Here is a 24,763-nt window from a genome sequence, read left to right on the forward strand (position 1 = left end):
AAGATAATTAAAATTTAAAATTAGTGCTTCTCATTCTAAAGTCTTGTTTGGGCAATGTGATGTCTCCCCACTGTCCATTTTATGGAATAGCAAAGGACAGACGAAGCCTCTCAGTCTGTTCTACATTCTACACATCAGAATGTGGAAATCAATGTCTGGGGGCGGGGGTCCCAAACGGGACTCAAAATTTACTCTTGGTTGAATCCTAGCTTAGTCTGGACAGAAACTAAGAAACGTTGACTAGACAGGAAGATTTAGCAAGAGTCAAATAAAATGGCAGGGAAAAACAACTACAGTCATGGAGTTATAGCAATATGGATACAAAGTTGATTTTGAAAAAAATCAACCAGTATATTCATGCTTATCTTCTCCTCAGTGGTTGCTATGATCTTCTCTTATACTGACCTCTGAAGCAACGCTTCACAAAATATACCCCTTCACCAAAACCTTCTATATTCTGTCTTAGTATTACTGGATCACCTGCTGGATGGCTGGAGAGACAATATAATTAATATTCATGACTAAGGCTTTCATACTTGAAAATTACATCACACCCTCCACCCTCAAAGGGAAATGATTGCATCTCATTACCTTGATCCAAAGCATTAAGTCTTCATCTTTTTTTGCTAGCCAATGAAGTTATTTTGACAAGGAACAAGAGTAATTTCACAAGACAAATTATGCACATGTAGACAAAGGGGTGAGTGAGGCTATAGGTCAGTTCCATAGACAGTGTTTCCTATTATCATCTCTGTTTGTTCTCCCCCCGCCCCAGCAATTAATTTACTAATTGGCCTTAGGTTAAACTTAGTTAATACCCTTTTTTTTTTTTTTTTCTGGAGCTGTTCAAGCAGAACAACTAAAGAAATAGGATTTCAGTTAACAAAATCCTCACTCCTTGAAACCACTCTTCCCGCTGGCTAATGCTAAAACAAAACAGAAAACTGGTCCAAACAGTCAAGGTTGGAAAGAATTTAGATACTATAGGAATCATTTTTCATTATATACCCCCATCCAAAGGGAAAAAGGATGACAATCAGAGGCAGAATAATTTGATAGGCTGGAAAACCTGGGTTTATAATGTTCCCTTCTCTACGAAATGAAGCAAAGAAGTATACTAAAACAATACCAGAGTTGGCATAATTTTAAAACAAGCATCCGCTTTCAGATAGGATACCAGTAAGTATTCTGCAGGAGCCATACACAGTAGGTAGGATCCGTGAAGACACACATAAAAGAGAAAACTTACTTGTGGAAAGCCAAATACTTCTGGAGATGGAGTTGACAAGAATCAAGCCCCAAGATTTTCTCTCAGCTAAAGGAAGCAGGATCATCTATCTGAGTTACACAAAACAGAAACCTTTGTTCTTTTCATGAAGCAGGAAAGGAAAGTCCCCTATGGCAGTTGGTATCGCTAGAGAAATGAATGCCATTTTTATGAGGGATGGAATAACTACTTTCTGATCCCCATTAGGATAGCTGGATGCTACTTGATGCATACTAACTAATTTGCTCACAAACAAGATGGTGGATGAGAGGCATAATTAATATGGTGTGGACTGAGAGAAAACACTGTGGGGAGTTTTGAATTGTGGCAATGCAGATAAGGTAACTCCTGAGTGCCAATTCAATTACTATTAGAATTCATCTGAACTCTCCACTCCACTTCATATTTAATTATTTCAATAAAGAAGAGTGAGTGATTTTTATCATTTCCATTCAATTCCCCAATGCACTTATTTCTTCCCTGGACACATTTATTCTACTGTATTCTCGACTGCCTTAGTGTATAGATTTGGAAAATGAACTCAAAAGACCAGAAAGCAGAAGATAGTCGGTATCATATGTCTTTCCCTATAGATTAAAAAAAAATGTTTTAGCAGTCATGGTCGCTTCTTTCAAAATGTAACTCTTTTAACTGGGCAAAGCAGCCTGGGCTTTTGTTTCTCAGCTCTTTGTCTGGAACCCTGTGCATTTGCTTTCGGAAAGTCAGCCTCTGCTTAGCAAAGGTCTCTCCCAGCTTCTGTTTTGGACACTGTGTATTAATGTTAGGCACCTCCGTTTATTATTTTTCATGAAAAAGAAAAATAAGAAATCAAACGTTCAGTAGCATCTTACCTCTTAAAGTCTGCACAGATTATCTGCTTATTCTCAGACTCACCATGATATGACGAGGCGCAGATATATTTGATTTCATGTTGATAAATCCATCCTTGACAAACAAGGAGTGAGTCCCTGTTCCTGAAGAAGTCTCCATCTGAATGCAGTGGTACCTGGAGGGAAAGGGGAAGGTACACATAGTCCTGGTCCATATTTTTTAACTGACCCATAATCAACACAGAGTTGTTAGTTTTCAAAATGGCCTCCTCTCTGAATTCTTGGTCTGTGAAATCAACAGTTTTAACTTTACAATATGTTCCACAGAGCATTAAGAAAATAGAGCGTCTTTTACCTCCTAGACTCAAGAGTCAGTGGTACCCAGTTTTCACCAGCACTGACTCCCCGTTAAATATCAAATGATCAATGAAATTCAAAGTCTTGAAAGATAGGATCCAAAGGCGCCCCTCCCCTAAAGCTGAAATTGCCATTAACAAATTAAAAATCAGGGCAATTGTTCTGGACCCCCTTTGAGTTGCTAGAGAGAGCAGATGGTGCTTTCCAAGTATAAGAACAGAACTCGAGGGTCAGACCACCTAGGGCCAAGTCATGGCTCCTACACTTACTGAGGGTACAAATATGAATTAAATGGACTAAGGGTTAATGTTCTAAAATGCACCGGAGCATACAGAACAGTAACTGCATTGAGTAAGTGTTAAATAAACATTGACTGCTGCTATTGTTCACGGGATTTGCCTTTTGGTCACTTGTTTTTCCTTCACTGGCAGCTCTCTGCTCACTTTATTCTGTGAAATCCATTGAGTGTAGGGTAAACGAGCACTGAATGGATGTACCTTGCATGTAACTTTCTACCTTCCATGGTTTATCCTGTCTAGTCCTCATTCATTGTTCTGATGGGGGACAAAAAAAAAAATGCAAGAAACAGGAATGCCTTCAAGATCTCTGGGTAAGAGGCACTTAGGGACCAAATCCAACTGGAGGAGGAAGAAGTAGAAGAATTGTATTGACACTTTGTATACAAATATGTTTTTACTCAGTACGTTTATTTGGGGTCACTGAGGGGACATGGATGGAAATTACAGGGAGCTAAAAATTCCTCCAACCCAATCACCCTCTGGTGTTGCCAATAGTAGGAATGAGGATGAATACAAAGAGCTCTGGAAAGAGACATGCAACAGTGTCTTGGTGAATCAGTATTGCTACTTCTGCTGAGACGTAATGAAATATGATAAAGTGTGCTAAGCCTCCAGAACCAGATGAGTCTTCTTCACCTCTTCTCGTACTCCTGTGCATCCTCTTTGACTCCTCCTCTCCCTAAAAGGCCTTGTAAAGAATGGAAACCCACAGCGATTCTAGCCCTGTCTTGGCAACACTTAACTTTCCCGGGTGAGATGGGATTCTGCAAAACTGCCACTGGCAACTAGAGTTTGTATCGTACTCGTTAGGGTTGTTCAGCCAGTTCCAGTACGTACATGCAATAGCTAAAAGATTCTGTAACTTGGCACTGCATAAAGATGACAAAAATAGGGGCGCCTGGGTGGCTCAGTCAGTTAAGCATCTGACTTCGGCTCAGGGCATGGTCTCACGGTTTGTGAGTTCGAGCCCCGCGTCGGGCTCTGTGCTGACAGCTCAGAGCCTGGAGCCTGCTTCGGATTCTGTGTCTCCTTCTCTCTCTGCTCCTCCCCCACTTGTGCTCTGTCTCTCTCTGTCTCTCAAAAATAAATAAATGTAAAAAAAAAAGATGACGAAAATAATCTCCCCACACCCCAAATCACTTACTGATCAATCTTAAAGAAAAGTGTATAGACTTAAACAGATACACCTGAATTAAACCAAATGTGAAAGATGTATAGTGTGTCCTTAAATGAAACCAAATTCTTCGCAGGAAGGAAATGATAACTTTTAAACAATGTGACTAAGAAAATAATGGTCCAAACTGAATCTTGTTTTCTGTAATACACACATTTGTGTTTTCCTACATTCTGAGCTGGTCTGGTCTGCCTTTGCTGCTTTGTGGTTTAAGGTCAACAATACGAAGCCATGATCTTTACTAAGGTATTTACTAAAGGCAGAGTTTTAAGGTCTGAATAATTATTAGCTGATTTCTACGAACACTTTTTTCCCATCCTTTAAACTCAGAAAGATTGTGTTTAATGTGATGGTCTATGAATGAAGGCACTTTTTTCCATACATTCATCCTCTCTTTCTCCACAACTAAACTATGAATAGCTTAAGGACAGGGACTCTCCACTGACTCTGTACCATCGTTCATTTCCTAGTGCCTGACCCATAGGGCTCACTAAAAATGTGTTAGATGAGTAAGTGAATAAAAACAATAGCAAATTTCCAACTTTCAGTATGTTTTTCCTGGTAGCCTACAACAGGCATATATAGAAGAGCCTTCTCCAATTTCAATCCCAGACTTCTTTCTGAAGAAGCCTTTTGAACTAATTTGGCCTAAGATTCCCCCACTATTATCGGTTTCTCTCTGTCAAAAGGCACCTGACAATATACTAAAGAAGAAAACACTACATCGTCATTCTGGAAGAAAGAAGCTTGATCAAAATCAAAAGACCCATTTCTTCCCAGAGAGGCTATACAATGCTGGCACAGTGATCAAAAAGGGAAAATTTCCTAAAATACTTTCCGGTAACGAGCCACTAAAACTGTCTCAAATGACTGATAAAGGAATGAAAGTTTTAAAATCCTTACCCATGCATCAATCCTGCATTTTAGAGTGTCCCATTTTATTGTACTGATTAATCATATGCTCAGAGGAAGTTGGCAAAAGCTATCAAAAGCCAACCAGTATAACTTGAATGCCAACTTCACAAAATAATCAGGGTCTGGTGGGATGTGTCATAAAATATGCCAAGATGGGTCATTCTAATGCACTCTTGAAAGAATTATACATATTCATCCTCCTCGTTTAGCACCTGAATGACAACAAGCAGGTGAAAGCATCAGAACCAATGTATCAAGCCAGACAGTTGCCATTATGAACAAAACATAAAAAGAGAGCGACGGTGTTGAAAAATGGTAAGAGTCTTCTACTCAGACCTTGCAGGCACTGCTCTCTTTTGATAGGGAAATGAAGCTTGCTGGGAGAGAGAGAGCCATGTCTTATTGTCGACCCTGCTTACAGTGTATGGGAAATTTACATGAAATATACACTTCTTAATAGAATTCGCCATAACTTTTTACTTTGTTTGTTTTACAGACATTGTAAGGGTAGAAAGACTGTCAATCTGAACTAAATGCTTTCTTTAAATATCTAAGATCATCTCTGGGCAATGGAGGGCTCTATTAATCACTAATGAACTCCTAAATGCCACCTTCAGCTGAAATAATGATGGGTAAAATTATACCATGACACACTGACTGACAAAAAACAGCCCCCTTACCTAGTTTCATAGTGCGTTATTGGATCACAAGTCACTGTTTTAAAGGAATAAAATAAATAGCTAACAGGCTCCAGCGGAATCACTTGTATAGCGCTGTGTGTATGTATTTATACGTACAGGTGTGTGTTGGGGGGTGGTTAGCACACTTCTGACAGAGTTGTCTATAATCCTTCAAGCCACTGTCACTAACTTCTACCTGCTCTCCTGCCATGTCTCAATGAAGAGAGCCCTCTTTTCTGTAATTAAAACATCACCACTTATAACTAGAACTATGTAAAATCACAGATAAGCTAAGCAAAAATAATTACTCAAACTCTGCAAAGCATAATATTTTCACAGGCCTCCAAGTGTTCTTTTAATTGCTCTACATAGCTTTTGGGAATTGGACTGATTGAGAGAGAATCCAACTCCCCATTACGACTTTGGTATTATAAAATATATAGTGAAAGAGTGGGTTGCCCCTTGGAGCTGAATTTGAAAATGTTGTTCCTACACCTTCACAGAGTGCTGGTGTCTATAAATTAGGGAGAATGCTCTAGTTAGCTCTTGCTCCAGCCAGTTTTTGTTCTAAGAAGCCTTCACTTACTGCCAAGAGTAGTGCACCTCACGTATTTGACTTCTAGGATTCTGGTATCTCTTGTTGGCTCTTCTAGGAATGACTTCCTGGCCATGGACTCCTACATCTCTCTGCCCAGGAACTTGACTTGGTATTCAACTATTTCCTTTCAGACTCTTCTGTTTTTACCTAGCTCTGGTCCAGCAGGGATGTCTGACACTGTCCTCAAGGAGACACCACTAACAATGATAATCACAGAAAAGAAACCAAGAAGCAGGCTAAATTGGAGAGCCCATGTAACATGACCATTGCACTTCAAAGGAGAACGTTCTCAAAGAAAAAACTGTGTGCTAGAGAGACTGGGAAAAGCTCTTTGGAGATATTTAACTTTAGTCATTTGTTTGTTTGTTTGTTTGTTTTTTTGCCTTCAGCATTTCTTTATGGTCTAACTACCTGTAACTAAAGCTAATCCTTTTCTTTCCCTCTTACTATTAATTTGAAGGTATTTAGAGCTGCAAGAAAAATCTCTGAAGTTGAGAACCATTGCCTCTAAACCATCTGGGCTACTTGGTTCCTCCCAGTGTTCCTCATCCCCTTTTTTTTCCTGCCTGCTTTTCCAGTTATTATGGCTCCTTTAAATAACATATAAGTTTCGAAACACAGGTACTATAAAATTACCTTGCCTGATGCCTAAGTTGAGACAGAAAGAGAGGAAAGTGGTTCATGTAACCCCCCCTCCCCTTGGTCCACTGCAAAGCCATAGAGGATTATAAGACAGGGTTTTTCTGCAGCCCCTCACAAGAGGTTCAGAGACGAGCGCTATTTGAATGAGACAAGCTTTATCATGACACTTACTGGTTCTATCAGTCTCCTATTGAGGTTCAAACCAACCTAGTAACTCATTTTTTTCTTGCCGGCAGCCCATAATTGTGTAGCAGGTGCATAACCACAGGTGGCCTTCAACCATTTCTTCCTGTATTCAACTAGAAGTCTCATTATTGCGGGGGCAGCTGAGAGCAGTAGAGGGCAGCAAATAAGAGAACAAATCAAGTGAAGGCTTGGTCTATGAATCTGCGGCTTTTTCCTAGCTTCATCTTTTGCTGCCCTTCTGCCAACAAATATTTCCCCCCATACCTTTTACTTTTTTATCTCCTTGCTTACAACTCTGGCCTTAAAAGCCGATCACACTGTATCTGCCTCTCGACAAGCTATTATTCAGTCATTCATTTCGTGCCTATTTGTTGAGTATTACTATGTATCAGGTATTATTTTAGATATTGCAGAGGAACAATAAACAAAGTCCCTGTTCTTATGAAACATATGCTAGTGGCGGAAGATATAAAAATAAACAAAGATACATTTGTTGGATCTTCTATTACATCCATATATTGAGTTAATTATAGTTATTGCAATTTTCAATTCTATAATTTTCATTTGATTCCTTTTCATAGATTCCCCATCTTGTCATCTATATTCTTTTTTTAATATTTATTTTTTTTTATTTTTGAGAGAGAGAGAGAGAGTACAAGAGGAGCAGAGGGGGGGTGGATAGAGGATCTGAAGCAGGCTTTGTTGTGACAGCAGAGTCCAACACAGGGCTTGAACCCACAAACCACGAGATCATGACCTGAGCTGAAATCAGACACTTAACTGACTGAGCCACCGAGGCACCCCTCATCTACAGTCTTTTTTTTTAATTTTATTTTTTACTTTTTTAAAATTTACATCCAAATTAGTTAGCATATAGTGCAACACTGATTTCAGGAGTAGATTCCTTAGTGCCCCTTACCCATTTAGCCCATCCCCCCCTCCCACAACCCCTCCCCTAACCCTCAGTTTGTTCTCCACATTTATGAGTCTCTCCTGTTTTGTCCCCCTCCCAGTTTTTATAATATTTTTGGTTCCCTTCCCTTATGTTCATCTGTTTTATCTCTTAAAGTCCTCATATGATTTTTGTCTTTCTCTGACTAATTTCATTTAGCATAATACCCTCCAGTTCCATCCACGTAGTTGCAAATGGCAAGATTTCATTCTTTTTGATTGCCGAGTAATACTCCATTGTGTATATATGTGTGTGTGTATATATATATATATACACACACACACACACACACACACACCACATTTTCTTTATCCATTCATCCATCGATGGACATTGGGCTCTTTCCATACTTGTCATTGTTAATTAAAAGTCTGTGCTCAGAGGTGTCTGGGTGGCTCAGTTAAGTGTCTGACTTGTGATTTCAGCTTGGGTCATGATCTCGTGGTTCGTGTGTTGGAGCCCCTATTGGGCTCTGCACTGACAGTGTGAACCCTGGTTGGGATTCCCTCTCTCCCTCTCTCTCTCTGCCCCTTCCTCTCCCTCCCTCCCTCTCTGTCTCTCTCTCCCTCTCTCATTCAAAATAAATAAATTAATTTTTTTTTAAATCTGTGTTAAGTAATTGTAAAATCTGTATCTCCTGTGGCTCTCTTCCTACTGTCACTTATATTCTTATAATTTTGTCACTTGGCAATGTCTCTTGGTAAGTACAGTAACTTTGCACCAAATGGTAATAAGCATGTTAGAATATTTGTAGAAGTATTTTGAGAGCCTGAAGGATTTGGTTCTCTTTTATCAAGGATTTTTTGTTTGTTTGTTTGTTTTTGACATGATTTTAGGCTAGGAATAAAATGGATCAACCCACTCTGTGATTGAGCTGATTCAAGCCTGGTTTTAATTTTAGGAAGACTGATATATTTTCTGATTTGCCCTTGTCTCATAAGATGTCACTCTTGCTCTCAGAAGAGATACTTTTAGAAATTCCAGTGACAGGCCCAGGGCATCCCATTTTGACAGCTCCTAACTCCAGTTTTTGTCTCCCAAGCTTTAGGAGACTGAAGTCTTAGCTTTTCATGGCTCGGCCATCATTTATGAATAAGTAAACATTTGGAAGGAAAAAGCAGAACTGAGTATTACGCTCACTTCTCAGTTATTCCCTTCTTCCCAGCATTTCTCTAAGATCTTGGCTTCTCTAGTCCTTGCTGAGTTTGTATTTTAGCCAATGCATCCAAATTGATTTTCATTTTTCACTTTGTTTTATCCAGGCTTCCTAATTCTTATAGGTGGAAAGGCTAGTCTTTACAAATTAATCCACCAGAGCCAGAATTATGTCTCTTACTGCAAGAATTTTTAATATAGCCCATGTTCATTTTATCATCAGAAGGGACTGGTAGCTTTATCCTATTCTCTGGCCAAAGACTATAACTCTCCTCACAATCACTCATCTTATATATAAAACCCATTATACTAAGGAACAACGAGTGAGACGATGTGGATGGATCATCTGTCTTCACTACTGAAATAAAAATGCAGAATACCTCCACTATTGAAAAGGCATTGGTAACAACTTTTTATAAAGACAACCATTTGTTTTAGCTTTTAGGTCCCTACAAATATTTCCAGACTACCAAAATGGAGCATTTTGTTTTTAATACATCGGGTGATTTTATGGCTTTTGAAAAATGACTATAGATAAGCAATGTAGTCACCAGAGGGATTTCAAATGCTGAAATATGTTCTGCTCTGCTTTACCTGACAGTAATGTACAAATAAGACTCGGGACAGCTTAGTAGACCTTTCACAGTGTTCTAGTACCTATGTAACTTAGCTGGGTTCATCTTGAGATGGAAGTTCACTTGTCTTCTCTGGTATATATATGAGTTTTTCATTTTAAATCACATACACGTATGCACACATATTCTTTTTTGTTTGTTTGTTTCTGTTTGTTTCTAACTTTCAAATAGCCATTACATTTAGTGACCTTTTTTAATTTGTTTAAGCCAGGGGGATCCTAGTTGAACTATCAACTACGAGTACCTGTCCAACACAATCCATTAAAGTACAAAATTACTATTTCAATATTCAGAATACTCTCTTTTGGGTCATTCACTTTTTGGGATGGATAATAATTATCAGAACTCTTTTCAGTAGCAGGACCCAGGAATTTGATTTGTATAACTACAGTAGATACTGTTGAGAGTTTTCAAAAGCCTGACAACTAACCCCCCTCCCCCTACCACCACCTAATGAAAGAACTAGGTAAGGCGTATGTGATACAGGGTACCATAACATTAAATAATTTGATTAGTTAGCTCCCTTTCTCTGGCTAAAATAAAATGTAGTATGGACAGTGAAATCTTACAGGATTACTGTGTGTTTGTATTTCGCAGCACTTAGAGTATAGAATTAAACTCTGTACTCAAGAGTAGGTCCAACATAAGTATGGATATAGTACAGAGTGATGGATCAAGCCATACCCCTTTCTAATCTCTGTACGTATTAATATACTATAGTGGTCACTAAGGCACCATGCTAAGTGCTAGGGTAGCAGCAGGGGGTAAATGAGAACCTCACAGTCTACTGGTAAGACTAGACCAAATGAATTGAAAAGTAATTAAAAATTCAAGAAGTCAGTATAATCAGAGATGATCTTTCAAAATGCAGGGCATGGAAGAATTAAAAAAAAATACTGCAGAAACTAGGAGAGGCAGTTAGAGAAGAAATAGAGTGAAAGGGTCAGGAAATGCTACACTAACAGAGATTTTAAACAATGTAAAAATCAGAAGGTTAGATATTATTTTTAAAAGCAGTTTTCAAATACTGCTTTCCATTATTGATTCCTAAAAAAGGCCTTAAGAACAACAGAAAAGTTGGATGGACTAGGGGATGGGCACCTAGACCTCTTATCCTCCATTTCAATTATTGGATTGTTTTGTCCGTATTGCATTTTAAATTTTATAAGAGGGGCACCTGGGTGGCTCAGTCGGTTGGGCATCTGACTTCAGCTCAGGTCATGATCTCATGGTCCATGGGTTCAAGCCCCATATCGGGCTCTATGCTGACGGCTCAGAGCCTGGAGCCTGCTTCGGATTGTGTCTCCCTCTCTTTCTCCTTGCCCCTCCCCCACTCATGTTTCTCTCTCTCTCTCTCTCTCTCTCTCTCTCTTACTCTCTGAAAAATAAATAAAGATTAAAAAAAATTTTAATTTATAAGATTGTGGGGGGTGGGGGAAGGGTTCCATGGCTTTTTTACTCTCACTCTCACTTTCCCTCTGTATGTATACATTTATACATAAAATCAGAATCTGAACTTTAGAACCCTAAAGCTCTGCCTTTCATGCCAGTTCTCTTCCCATCTCTCCCTTTAGTCATTTTTTAAGTTTATTTATTTATTTTGAGAGAGAGAGAGAGAGAGAGAGAGAGACAGAGGCAGGAAGAGATAGAGGGAGAGAGAGAGAGAGAGAGAGAGAGGGAGAGAGAGAATCCCAAGCAGGTTCCACAATGATAACGTGGAGTCTGACGTGGGGCTCAAACTCATGAACTGAACTGTGAGATCGTGACCTGAGCCAAAATCAAATGCTTAACTGACTAAGCCACCCAGGCGCCCGTCCCTTTAGTCATTCTGTGTATCACTCACTGCTAATCACCCTTTCTCAGAACCACCTCTTATGAAGGAAGATCTGTCACCTGTCCATCCATCTATCATCTGTCTATAAGAGCAAGCATGCTTTGAAATACATATATCTCTAACTTATGTTAGATTTACTAAAGATGAGAAACCACCAGCCTATTCTTTCTTCTCTATAGATGAACAAAAGGTTACCTTTCCAAGGTTATTTAGCTCATGAAAAGCCAAATCTGAACTTTCACTTTCTCCTGGTAGTCACCGCAAGTAACACTCACTGTGACAAACTATTCTCATAGCCAACCCTTACAAGGGAAGACAGTGACGACTCTCCTATGGTTTCTAACCCTGGACTTCAGGAACTTTTCATTCATTCAGTACCCCTGCTTTTATTTACTAATCATTTCTAGAAGCTTCCTGAAGGAGGTGTTTGTCACTCACTGTATGAATTGATAGGTGACTTCAAAGTAACTGGATTAATACCTGTTTATTTTTAATTCAAACATCCATCTCAGTGGAATAGTGGGAACTTTCTAGTGATTAAAACACTGAAGCTTAATGAGAATAGATATTCTGACTAAAATTTATAAATATTTTGTTGAACCAAATATCTGATATAATTTAAATACAAAATGAGTAAATACACTGTAAATTTAAAAATGAAAACACAGGGGCACCTGGGTGGCCGAGTCGGTTGGACGTCTGACTTCAGCTCAGGTCATGATTCACAGTTTGTGGGTTCAAGCCCCTCATCCAACTCTGTGCTAATAGCTCAGAACCTGGAGCCTGCTTTGGATTCTGTGTCTCCTTCTCTTTCCCCTTGTCCCTCCCTGACTCATGCTCTCTCTCTCTCTCTCTCTCTCTCTCTCTCTCATTCTGTCCCCCTCTCTCTCCCTCTCAAAAATAAATAAACATAAAAAAATTTTTAACCATGAAAACACAAATGTAAAATATGTTAAAGTATGTTATCTTTCTGATATAATTTTTAGCCGATAAAATAATTAATGTATTCCCCAAAGGACAAGATAAGTACTATCTAAAATGAAGGGAATTTAATTAGTCATTATAATTGAAAATAAAATAATATCCTTTGATCTTTTTCTAAAGTGTGAGATTAAAAACGAAGTGAGGCAAACCTGTCATCATTCAATTAAGAGACTATTTTTGTGAAAATTTTTCTAGATGCTGATAAACCTCTTCCCTTACACTATTGGTGGTATGTATGGTGAGGAGAATTATTCCTATAGTACAGAGGTCAGCAAAATTTTTCTGTTCAGGGCCAGATAATATATATATTTAGCTTTGCAGGGCATACTGCTTAATTCTGCTATTATTATGTTTAAAAGGCAATATGTAAAGGCAGTCATAGGCAAAATGTAAGTGAATAGATGTAGCTCTGTTCCAATAAAACTTTATTTACAACACAGTCTATTGACAAGATTTGTTGTGTTGGCCATAGTTTCCCAACCAGTGCTCTAGTTCCAAATATTTTCTTTTGACTCCATCTTTAAATAATCTCTCTTGCTTTATAACTTGAATGAAATATTTATTGAAAAAAACATTTTAAAATTCATAATGAACTCTACATTTTATTTAAGAAATCCAATTTTCTTCATTTTCTTCAGTTCTCTCTTATGTAGAGGGAATTCAATTTAAATACCAGTTTTGGAAGCCTTCAAACTCAAGAAAGAGTTACTGTCCTGATATAAGCTTTTAGTAATACAACTTTACAGGGATTGCTCTATCTAAACTTGTAATCTATTCAAATGTGTGTTCTTTTGCATAATTCAAATGAGTCATGGATCTTTGTTTTAAGATGTAAATAACTAAGTCAACAGATTTTTGCCTAAATACCTAAATACAGGGATTTGTGGCAGGACTAGCTAGCTGGGTACAGAAGATCTATGATCCTGCTTCAAGCTGTAGATCACAGAGAAGCAGGTGCCTGGACAGACAGTACATTTCCTGGGCCCCTGAAACCTGAAGGGACTGTGTAACCAATTCTCAGTGCTTGTGTGTCAGTTCCAGGTAAGAGAATTTAAGAAGCATGTCTCCATGTCTCTCTTCGAATCAGCAGGCTTGATATCAAAGCCTACATTGAACTTAGAAGACAGTCCTACTGTCAAATAGGTTTTATCTGAGTAAGAAATAAACTTCTATTGAATTCAGTCACCTAGATTCAGGCTGTGTTAGTACTACCTAAACTAATAAAATATTAGACAACCACATATACAAGAAAATGTCCGATAGGTTTGGTGATATATTCCCCGAATTTTATGATTGAAAAATAGCACATTTGAAATATTAAAATACTAAGAATGAATGTTATAATCACTAAGCCTTTAAATGAATGTTTAACATAATATAATATAATAATGAATTGTGTCATTGCTTAATGAATGCAAAATGATTTCGATATTATAGTTGACCACATATATAGAATAACTTCATAAAATATCACTACTTCAGAATAGATAATTCGTCTATATTGACAGAATTAGGAGTGTCTCCAAATCCAGTAGGCTTCTTGTCCTTAAATGGAGCTAGCCAGATACACACTGATCAATTTAGTTTCTGTAAATGCCTTTCGTTAGGCTTGGTTTGAGTATTTAACCCGTATACATAAACATGAATAGAGAAGCTTGGCATCTGTATTCTGAGTACCTAGAATGCTATGTCCATCCTGATTTTCACAATAAAAATTAGTATTTTAACAAAGAAAATTCTCTGGCTACAATACAAAAATGTCTGAGGGGGTAGGTGAGCAAAACAACAGAAATACATGTTTCTATGAATCCCATGACTACCTATGATACCATCTGGTGCTGTGAGGGACATTAGTAATCCTAGAATTTTCTCTTGATTGAGCATAATAAGTAGCTGATTTTACTACCCTCTCCTTGCCTGCAGGCAATTTTACTAGTAATTGCATCTCACAGTTATGTGATTGGACTGACCAGTGAATAAATTTCTAGAATTCATTTTGCAAGATATATAGATATATAGTATCTATAAATCTATATCTGAAATAAAAAAACAGATAAACAGTTACTTTTGACTTAGGTTGTGGCAAACATTAGAAGTAAATCCAAGTGGACTGGGGACAACAAAAAGATTAAATACTAAGGGCTGATCTAATGGAGATTGTTTAAAGACCAGGAATGGAGATACTCCCTTTTTTTTTCTTAAACTCTGTTTTGTTAATATCACTTATGTCATTGTAAAGCCATCATTCCAATACATAGGACCACATTCTTCTCTTGTCACTATTTTTCTTACTTAATTATTACTACTTCCATTCTGCAAGCATCCAAAGTGGCTAAAAACAATAGAGTCTTGGGGCACCTGGGTGGCTTAGTCAATTAAGCATCTGACTTTTGATTTTGGCTCCGGTCATGATCTCACTGTTTTCTGAATTTGAGTCCCGCATAAGGCTCTGTGCTGACAGCATGGAGCCTGCTTTGGATTCTCTCTCTCCTTTATCTCTGCACCTCCCCTGTTTGTTTTCTCTCTCTCCCTCTCTCTATCTCTCTCTCTCTCTCTCAAAATAAATAAACATTTAAAAAACACAATAGAATGATACTGGCACAAAAACAGACACTCAGATCAACAGAATAGAAAACCCAGAAATGGACCCACAAATGTATGGACAACTAAACTTTGACAAAGCAGGAAAAAATATCCAATGGAATAAAGACAATCTCTTCAGTAAACCATACTGGGAAAACTAGACAGCACCATGTAGAAAAATGAACCTGGATCATTTTCTTACCCCATGCCCCAAAATAAACTCAAAATGAATCTCTTTGACCTCAGCTGCAGCAACTTCTTACTCAACATGTCTCTGGAGACAAGGGAAACAAAAGCTATTGGGACCTCATCAAAATAAAAAGCTTCTGCACAGCGAAGGAAACCATCAGCAAAACTAAAAGTCAACTTACAGAATGGGAGAAGATATTTGCAAATAACATCAGATAAAGGGTTAGTATCCAAAGTCTATAAAGAACTTATCAAATTCAACAACCAAAAAAAAAAAAATGATAATAATCCAGCAAAGAAATGGACAAAAGACATGAATAGACACTTCTCCAAAGAAGACATCCAGATGGCTGACCAACACATGAAAAAATGCTCAACATCACTCATCATTACAGAAATACAAATCAAAACCACAATGAGATACCACCTCACACCTGTCAGAATGGCAAACTTTAACAACTCAGGCAACAACAGATGTTGGTGAGGATGCAGAGAAACGATCTCTTTTGCATTGTTGGTGGGAATGCAAACTGGTGCAGCCACTCTAGAAAACAGTATGGAGGTTCCTCAGAAAGTTAAAAATAGACCTACCCTACGACCCAGTAATTGCACTACTAGGTGTTTATCCAAGGGATACAGGTGTGCTGTTTTGAAGGGGCACATGCACCCCCACGTTTATAGCAGTGTTACTGACAATAGTCAAAGTATGGAAAGAGCTGAAATATCCATTGACTGATGAATGGATAAAAAAGAATGGTACCGGGCAATGTAAAAGAATGAAATCTTGCCATTTGCAACTATGTGGATGGAACTAGAGGGTATTATGCTAAGCAAAATTAGTCAGAGAAAGACAAATATAATATGACTTTACTCATATGAGAAGTTTAAGATACAAAAGAAATGAACATAAGGGAAGGGAAGCAAAAATACTATGAAAACAGGGAGGGGGTAAAACATAAGAGACTCTTAAACGTGGAGAACAAACAGAGGGTTACTGGAGGGGTTGTGGGAGGGGGGATGGGGTAAATGGGTAAGGGGCATTAAGGAATCTACTCCTGAAATCATTATTGCACTATATATTAACTAACTTGGATGTAAATTTAAGAACTGAACTAATTAATTTAAAAAAATAAATAATAATTTAAAAAAACTTTAAAAAAGAGTCTTTTATGTAATTATGAAGTCTTGCCATCGTGAGTATTAAGAAATATTTCTAGGGGCATCTGGGTGGCTCAGTCGGTTAAGCATCTGACTCTTGATCTTGGCTCAGGTCATGATCTCACTGTTCATGGGTTTGAGCCTCATATCAGGCTGTGCACTATGCATTCACAACAGAGGCTGCTTGGGATTCTTTCTCCCTTGCCCCTGCCTCTCTCTCTCTCTCTCTCTCTCTCTCTCTCTCTCTCTCAAAATAAATAAATAAACTTTTGTAAAAAAGAAATATTTCTAACTCTAGAATGGACACTATCATTACCATGCATACAATGAACAGTCATTGAAGATTTTGTAGAATAGGGTTGTGCTTAAAGAGTATTTTAGGGAAATTGCCAGAGAACCAATCTGAGCAGGCAAGATTGGAGGTAGCACAAGTAGTTAAAATGGCACTCAGTTAATAAAAGTAGTGCCAATAAAAATAAGAAAATAATAAATGTAAGAATCATTTCAAAAGAAAAGAAGAGTAGTTGCAAATCAAAACCACAAGGAGATGCCACTGTACAAACTGTTAGGATGTCTTGTTATCAGAAAGACAAAAAATAACAAGTAAGTGTTGGTGATGATGTGGAGAAAAGGGAACCCTTGTGCACTGTGAGTACAAACGTAAGTTGATGCAGCCACCGTGGACAAGAGTATGGAGGTTCCTCAAAAAATTAAAAATAGAATTACTGTATGACCCAGCAATTCCACTTCTAGGTATTTCCCTAAAGAAAATGAAAGTATGAAATCTTGAAAAAATGTCTGCACCTATCTCTGTGTTCACTGCGGCTTTATTTTCAATAGCCAACACATGGAAACAATGTTAAGTGTCCATTGATGGAGGAATAGAAAAGAAATGTAGTGTGTGTGTGTGTGTGTGTGTGTGTATAAAATATCATTCAGTTATTTAAAGAAAAAAAAAGTAAATCCTGCCATTTGGGACAATGTGAATGGACCTTGAGGGCATTATGCTTAGTGAAATAAGTCAGGCACAGAAAGACAAATACTATGTGATCTCACTGTTATGTAGAATCTCCAACAAACAAACAAAAAACCCAGACAAAAAAGAAGAGAGGTGGTTGCCGGAAGTGGGTGGGGGGTGGGGGGTGGGGAATACACAAAATGGGTGAGGGCAGGCAAAAGGTACAAACTTTCAGTTATAAGATAAAGAAGCCCTGGGGGTATAGCGTAGAGCATGGTGACTATGCCGGAGTCAGCACTGTCATAACAATGCTGTATTGTCTATTTGAAAGTTGCTGAGAGAGTAAATCAAAAATTCTCATCACAAGAAAGAAATATGTAATTATGTGTGGTGATGGATATTAAGTAAACCTGTGGTGATCATTTCGCAGTACATAGGTATATCAAATCATTATGTTGTGCACCTAAAACTAACACATAGTGTTTTATGTCAATTACATCTCAACTAAAAAAAAAAAAAAAAAAGGATAAGATTTGGTTTTAAACATGAAGAGTTAGATGTGAACATGGGGTACCCTAGGGGAGGTATTCAGCAGGCAAGGGAGGACACAGGATCAGAGCTTGTCAAGGACATCAGATCTGAACATCCAAATGCAGAAGGTGACCTGAGAAATGCATCGGATCAAGACTCCCTTAATGTGCTCTTCAGTGTGACTAAACTTTAGACGGACTTCTTACAGTGTAAAGATCCTGACCTCCCTTTTCTTAGTGCATTTACTTAAGAAAACTTGCAATTGTAAATTCTTTCTCTGCCCCTTTGAGATGTAAATCTTCTCCCAGTCTCTTGCCAGTTTTATAACCCAGGAATGTCTTTCTCAAGGACCTGGGAACCATCCCTTTGAAATGTAATCATCAAGAAAGAGTGCTTTTATCTCTCAGTCTCTATGGAAGGGTATGAGCCTAACTTCAATAAGCACCAATTAGCAAACTCAGATGGGCTAATCACATTGATCAACCTCCCCACTAATACTCTTTCTCTCAAGTATTTTCCACTAGCTCACTCCAGTGCTTACAAAGCTCTTGACTTTAGTTTCTGCAGAGGTGAGTTCAACAGTTCTCTATTGCAATGGTTTTGAATAAAGTCTTTCTTATCAGTTGAACTCATCTCATGCAATTTTTCTTTGATATATCCATTGGACTCATGGAGGTATTTGAGATACCCAAGAAAGACAGTGAGAAAGATGAAAGACAATTATGTAGATTGTGGGAACTTAACTTTTTAATTAGAGGACTGCCGGAGGAATTATGCAAGTTGAAAGAAAACCGGAATATGTAACGTAGAATTTAAAGGCCAAGAGAATTTCAAGAAGGGAGATGGTCAACAGCATCAGTTCTGCATTAAGATATGGAAAAGTGATAACTGCATAACATAAATAAAAAGACATTGGACAAAATAAGTGGGAGATAAGTACTGCTATTTATCCTAACATCTTTACTTCATGCATACTGTGTGCCATGCAATTTTCAAAGACTGGGATTCAAAGGTGAGTAAGACAAACAAGTTACCTGATCTCATGCAACTTAAACTGAGTTGGAGAGGACAAAAAATTAAATAACAATTCAAATAAAGAAAAGAAATACTAGAAATTATAGATGCCATCATGGAATTCGAAGAGAATGTTACAGCAGAAAGTGACTGGGTAGATATTTTTGATCAGATCGGCCTCTCTGCGGAAGGGATCATTTGGGTGCGATCTGACTGGGGAGAAGAAACTAGCCATACAAAGCAGATAAACTGGCTAAGACCCTCTTGCAGGAACGTGCTGGTTGAGTTCAAAGATGCAGAGCCTGCCTATAGAGTAGTGAAGGAGAATAGTATGAGACAGTATCGGCAGAGGACATATAACTGTAGACCAGTATAAGATGTCTGCATTTTATTTTCAGTGTAACATAACGCCATTGGAGAGGTTTAAGCACAAGAGTGACCTGGTCAAGTTTCTGTGTTAAAAGGATAACTTTTAGGGGCGCCTGGGTGGCGCAGTCGGTTAAGCATCCGACTTCAGCCAGGTCACGATCTCGCGGTCCGTGAGTTCGAGCCCCGCGTCAGGCTCTGGGCTGATGGCTCGGAGCCTGGAGCCTGTTTCCGATTCTGTGTCTCCCTCTCTCTCTGCCCCTCCCCCGTTCATGCTCTGTCTCTCTCTCTGTCCCAAAAATAAATAAAAACGTTGAAAAAAAAATTAAAAAAAATAAAAGGATAACTTTTAGCTTTATGGAGAATGAACTCTAGAGATGCATGATGGGAAGCAGTGAGACCCTGCAAGGCTAGAGACTGCTGTGGCTCGGACTAGGGTTCATGTAGAAAACCATTTCAATAAAAAAGAGAGGCTGGGAGTCAGATTTGTGTTGGGAGGAAGAAGATGGGTAATGTGGGAGAAGGAACAGCAGACATCGTCTTTGCTTACATGTTTTGAATGTGAGATTTGGAGGCCAGAAATGAGAAGCATTAAAAATCTTCATGTAGAAGGGTGCCTTGGTGGCTCTGGTGGCAAAACGATTTTAGCTCTTGATTTTAGCTTAGGTCATGATCTCACAGTTTGTGTGATCGAGCCTTGTGTCGGGCTCTGAGCTGACAGCATGGAGCCTGCTTTGGATTCTCTCTCTCTCTCTCTCTCTCTCTCTCTCCTCTCTCTCTTTGCCCCTACCCTGCTCTCTCTCTCTCTCTCTCTCAAAATAAATAAATAAACTAAAAAAAATCTTCTTGTAGAGGAATACTGAGATTTTCCGAGGAGAAGAATGGATATAAAGGAGAAAGTGAGTTCACTGCAGAAAGAAAGGGTTTAACATTTGAAACGGAAAAGAGCGAGAATAATGAAAGCAGTTCCATGAATGCAGATGGTACTTGGAATGTTGTAAACCTTTACACAGCTTAATAAATGAACGAGCAATTTCTTCCTTTCTTTCCTTTCGCCTTTGGAAGAAGAGTATACACAATGGTCGAGTAACAATGGAACATTAAGCCTAGAAAATGTTAATTTGTACCACTGAGCCTCATTCATTCTGGAACTTGCAGATCAACGTCAATGAATACTTGTTGTATCAGCTGCCACCAGATTTTCTCTGGGTCTCAGAGGAGGTGAACAGGAAAGTCACAATGTAAGAAGTCTAAGCAAAAGCAAAGTGAGACAAAACTATTAATAATAATAATAATAATAAATATTTCTCCTAAGAAGGACCCTTCTGGATAGGGATGGTTAAGAAGAAAGGTCTAAGAAGATTGTACACACAGACGGGAGACCAGTGAAACTGGGAAGATACTTCTATAAAATTCATGCTGGAGAGTAATCTGGAGCTCATGACCCAGCTTCTCACTAATGTGTCCTTCCAGCTTCTCAACAACTGTGCTCGTATAAGTAAAGACCATGAATACAACGGTCAGAGGGGAATTCTTTTCTTGCTAAAAAGAAAACTTTCCAAAAGTGTTTTTTGCAATTGCAAAATCCATCATTATAACTCACCAGTGTTATAAAAGAAAAACGTTTTTTGCCTTGGCACCCCAAAAAGACAAGGCAAGTTGAGTCTGGATGGCACATGTTTTAGATTAACAAGTAAAGTATTTTGGTGACATAATATGAATGTATTGTCATCCGTTCTGAATTTTGTCATCCTAATGATTTTTTGTTTTTAATTTCAGGATCACTAAGTTCTGCTAAATTTCTACGGGTAGGAATTATCATCATGTTGCTGAGGAGAAATAGAGATGTTCACAGTAGCTTGGAAGTTGGACCAGAATATCACCAATGTCTCTTACAGTGTTAAGATTCGATGAAGTCTACACTGTGGGAAGCAGAGGCTGTGAGTCTGTCATTCTGACTCCTGAGCTAAACCCACAAAGCTTGACCCCTTAGAAGATGTAAGTGTAAGTGGGGGGAAAATGTTTGCAAATATTCCAAGCACAGCCTGCTGCTTGTTTCTTGAAGCTCCCAAGGCTTCTAGATGATTATTTTTGTCCCCATAATAAGCATATGAAGGTGAATTTTTATGGTCTGGGGATTGGTGTGAGTTTCATTCATGGTCTGCTTTGCTGTACTCTCTTTAAGAGTTGAAAGTGTATATGTCATCTCTAATTGGAACTCCCGGGCAGAAATGATGCCATCAGGGAACTTAAAATATGTGGCCGTATGAATCACCCTGCAGACCAACCATATTGCTATAAAGCAAATAATTTACATTTAAATAACTTATCTGCATTCACCTAATTTAAAAGGAATCTTTATTCTTTCTCAACTAATCCCCAAACTTATGGACTAGTTTGATCATATTTGTGCAATAAAATTGAAATTTTCAGATATGGTAGGTAATCAATTTTAGTCACCTCATCTGCGTTTCCAATCTCATTACAGATTGCAATTTTCAGTGCAGATTACATGATGACCCATCAGTGGCTTTGTTGTTTCTGAATTACCGATTCCTTGCCTACTGCCAGATAAGAACAAAGCCTATGCATCAGCCTGACAGCTTGCAAACAGAAAATGGGCTTGTAGGATTGGATTTAAATCCCAGGTGTAGGGGATAATTACCACATCACTCATGCAGTAACTGAAAAATGGTATTTCAACAAGAAAAATTACATTCCTTTTATAGTGCCAACAGAAATCATTATTTGAGGCTTCAAACTGATTCACTGTATCATTACATGTGCACTGTACTCATTAAATGTAATGTTTGTTGCAACATAAAAAAAGTTATTGTTTTAGGTACTTCGGGAGGGCAGGTAGCTTAAATTTAAGGTTTGTGGAACCTTGATGGTATAGAGGTCGTTTGGACTCTAATATATACCGTGCGAGAGAAATGACAACCCAGACACAGGGCTTTCTGACCGGCTCCTATTACAGAAGGCGTGGATGGATAGCACAAAGAAAATGGAGTATAAATCTTTTGTTTCAAAACCCCAGCCGTTTAACCCTACAGTCTGTCCAGAGGAAGACGACAAATAACGATTCCGATCTCCTCGGCAGAGCGGGGCCGCACAGTGCGCATCTTACCATCAGCTTTGAAAGCATCGGAGCCCAACCTACACATTCTAAAGGACGCGAGGACGCAGACCATATTCATTTGGAAAATCATTAACGAAAGCCGTGGGCAGACACACGGGAAAGGCACTCCTCATCCCTGGCGTCCGGTCCATCACCCACAAGCCTGCAGTTGTTTCCGGTGACAGTGTGAGCAGCACCGCAGTGAACAAGACAGCGCTGACTCTCCGTAGGTGCAGAGGGCTGCGCGCCGACTGCTGAGCGCAGCAACGCACGCGGTACGAACCGCAGCCCTACTTATGTTTATGGCCAACTGGCTTTCTCATTAGGATGATCGGCACAGTGCAAAGGCAGACGGTGCCCTCAGCTGTGCTGGACCCTTGCGGGGACTCCAAGGGGACGCACTGACTCCTGACAGAGAGATGATGATAGATAGATAGAGATGTAGATAGATAGACAGATGAGATGCTAGGTGATAGAACTTTATGTGTCAGATCAGAGCTTCGTCACCTTGAACTCCTAATTTAGTATAATGAACCTAACTCTCTTTCCATGTGTGGAGGATGAGATCTTTTGTGGAGAGGCTTAAAGTACAAGTGTGAAGAGCTGAAATAAGGCTCTTCTAATCCTGTCCTCCCCTCGCCTCTGTAGTCTTTCCGTCCTGACAGTCTCTCCAGGACGGCTAAGACCTTCCCAGGGCTGAAGCAGCCTGAGTGTGTGGAAGGTATGCAAAGTTCTCTAATTTCTCTCTAAGCTTAGGAAGGTCCTGCTAGCCACAGACGGATTTTTCTAAGAGCTATCCTCCTCTATCCTAAGAGAAAATTCACCCAACAGACTTTAAAGTGGAGGATACGGATATGCTGCCTGCTCTCAAAGAGCTTAGACTCTAGTTGGGAAAGAGAGACATGGAAGAAGAAAATAGATATATGCAGTAACAAAAGGTTATAAGTATTAGACGCCGAACAAGTGACGGGGCATAGATCTTGCAGAAGAGGCAGGAGCCCCTTGTTGAAGGATGCTGTGTGCAGAAGGAGGGGAACGAAGGGAAGGAAACCTTTAAATAAAGCAGTGAAAGGGCGGAGGGAACTTCAGCAGTAAAATATTCTTTAGTGATAAGACCACAAGAGGATGTGCTGCTCTCCGAGATGTAAGGTTTTCAAAGACAGAGACTGGCAATGTTCCTGGTACTTACCGGGCACTCAGTCATATTAAGCTGAACTTCAATCATAATGGAAATAAACACTTATGTGCACTTTTTATGGAAGGCACAGTGTTTAGCACTTAAGATGACTTATGTTGTTTAATTCTTACACCGTTCCAATGAGGTGATTACCACCCCCATTTGAAATAGGCGGGAATGGAGGCAGAGAGGAGAAGTAAGTAATCCACCAAGTGATGGAGCCAGGATTTAACCCAGTCTGCTGTTCTACAGAGCCTACTCTCTTAATCACTATGCTAGTTATAACACCTTCACAGTAGATGAGAAACCTAAAGTTTAGAAAAAAAAAAACGTTTTTTTTTCCCTCTTGTACAAAACTAACACTACCTCACCCCAATCGTTTACCGACTAAAATCCATCGCAGTCACTAAGCAAATATGAGTTGTGCTGATAGCCATTTTAGAACAATGACTTGGGGATCCAATTAATAGTCATAGCAACACTCGTCTCAGGTGTGGGTCAAATCGCACGTTTTCTTTGAAGAGCATACTCTGAGCTCCAGCTATGCCACTATTTAAATTCTGTGTTGTTGGTGGCATTTCGTTCTATTTCTTGAAATGCAAAGCATAACCTATTCCACCCACTCAGAAACTCAGCAAACTTAAAGAGATAAGTCCCTTTGAAAGATGCCTTAGAGGAATTTTTTCCCCCCAGGCTTATCAGGGAGAACAATGTGGGTCTGGTTCTGGATCAGGTGGTCATATTAGAAAATGCATTAAAATGCAGGCTGATGAATAAGACCAAACGCAAAATTACCTTTCTGCCCTGCTCCCGACAGCCCTGTGGAGAATGAGATTTCCCCGTATTCGTGCCATTGGGGCTGTCCATGGCATGGTTTAATTGGGGGTCAGCCTGTGGTTGAACTAGAGATTGTAAACTGGGTTCAGAAATTAAAACTGACCACACATGAATGTCGCTTCCCACCTGCATAGTCCTTGTAGTACACAGGCCAGATTTTCCACATGAAAATCCCTGCACCCGATCTCTGGTCACACTTGCTCTGCAACTCCTAATGTAGTCAGAAACGGAGCAGCCACATTCATCTAAGAATCCCTGTGCAGGCAGGCTGATCAAAAGCCTCCCCTATGTGAATAAATTGGCTGTGCCCAGAGTAAGAAA

Source organism: Panthera pardus, unplaced genomic scaffold (assembly GCF_024362965.1).
Source record: "Panthera pardus isolate Hobbes unplaced genomic scaffold, ASM2436296v1 HiC_scaffold_24, whole genome shotgun sequence".
NCBI lineage: Eukaryota > Metazoa > Chordata > Mammalia > Carnivora > Felidae > Panthera > Panthera pardus.